The following is a 1,623-nucleotide window of genomic DNA, read 5'->3' as shown; positions in this document are numbered from 1 at the left end:
ATTCTGTAAACACTGCCTGTTTTGTTTTTTTTTTTTTGTTTTTGTTTTTTTTTTTATCTTTGTGCATATTTTCTTTCCTGTGCATCTGTTGATTCTTTTAGTGCCATCGGCTTTCACATCCTGACAACCTCAAAAAAGTGCCTCACGTTCATCTTAGTTTCCACCTTACAGTTTAACATCTCTCATCCTGGTTTTATTGGTTTCTACACGTCTAGGTATTTCTTCTCATGTTTTAAGAATACCAAGTATCTGATGTAAAATTGATAGTTCCAATAACTCATGTCATAGTTGTATTTTCTTTATACAGATGTAGCTCGTTACTTTTCATAAATATATAATGTAAATATGCATACCTATGTTTGTAACTGTTTTTATGTTACATCATTCACTTGTAATTTGACATATCAAATAACATTATCATAATAAAATGGTGAGTTTTAATCTTTTTGTGGTTTGACTGTGTTCCTTGTCACAGAGTTCAGTCCAAAAAAAATAAAAAAATAAACATTGCATAATACAATAAATACATAATATAGTATAATAGTCAGGACTGTAAATAACAACTTGCTCATGTTCACATGCAAACTCAATATAGTACAGTGAGTGCAGTTCAATTACATAGACTCCAATGTGCGATATCTAGGATATTCACAAGGCTGTGTAAAAGTCTTATGTCACATCCCTGTTTTTTTATGGTTTGCCACAAATGAGCTAGTTTAGGGGTCTGCATCCTGCAGCACTTTAGCTCTTCAGGGGCTCTGTGTTAGCCTGTTAGCCACTTCATTAATCCACCACATTTCATGTGGTGAACAAAGCAGAAATGACAGCATTTTAAAGGTAACAGACCCCTAAGCAAGACTTCCAAGTTCAGTTTAGATGTTTTTTTTTAAATGATGTAAGGCTCTCTGTTAAAAATATAAAATAGGAGCTATGTTTTTTTTTTTCTTTTTAATCTGAATAAATGTTTTTAAGGCCATTTTTAGCTGCTGTAGAAGGCAGGTTCCATAGCTAAATTTGATGGAAAATAAGGACTTTGCTTTGCAAACTATTTTATGATTTTTACTTGACATGTCTACTTTTAGTTTTATTTAAAGATATTTAAAACATGTATTCTTTTTTCATTGTCACAGAAAAAGCTATTGTCTCTTAAAAGTTAAAGGCCTAGTCTACTCCAAAGATTGATCAGTAGGGGTATCCCATTGAAGGAAGTTCAACAAACTGATCTATAAACTCTGAATTAACTTACATCCACAGTACAGAGATCCAGATGATATAGCATCTCCATAAGAGTATAAAAAAGAAAAAGAACAATTTGGACTGCATGTTCAGAAACACGGGCTTTGAAATTCTGTTACTGGAATGCCAGTTAAGGTGAGTGGATTTACACTAATGAAGTATGGTAATTGTTGCAATAAAATAATTCCTAATGGACATAGAACTACACACAAGGTGTTAAAAATTAATTTTTCTAGCTTTTTTTTCTTGGTGCTTTTAGAATACATAAAAGCCATGGAACACAGCACAGTGATCTAAAGCAGTGGTTCCCAAACTTTTTATCTTCTGACCCACAAACTGTCCATGGCAAAAACTAGTGACCCAAAATATTATTGGTCTGAGTACACA

Source organism: Austrofundulus limnaeus, unplaced genomic scaffold (assembly GCF_001266775.1).
Source record: "Austrofundulus limnaeus strain Quisiro unplaced genomic scaffold, Austrofundulus_limnaeus-1.0 Scaffold273, whole genome shotgun sequence".
NCBI lineage: Eukaryota > Metazoa > Chordata > Actinopteri > Cyprinodontiformes > Rivulidae > Austrofundulus > Austrofundulus limnaeus.
Note: the sequence above shows the minus strand (reverse complement) of the source record.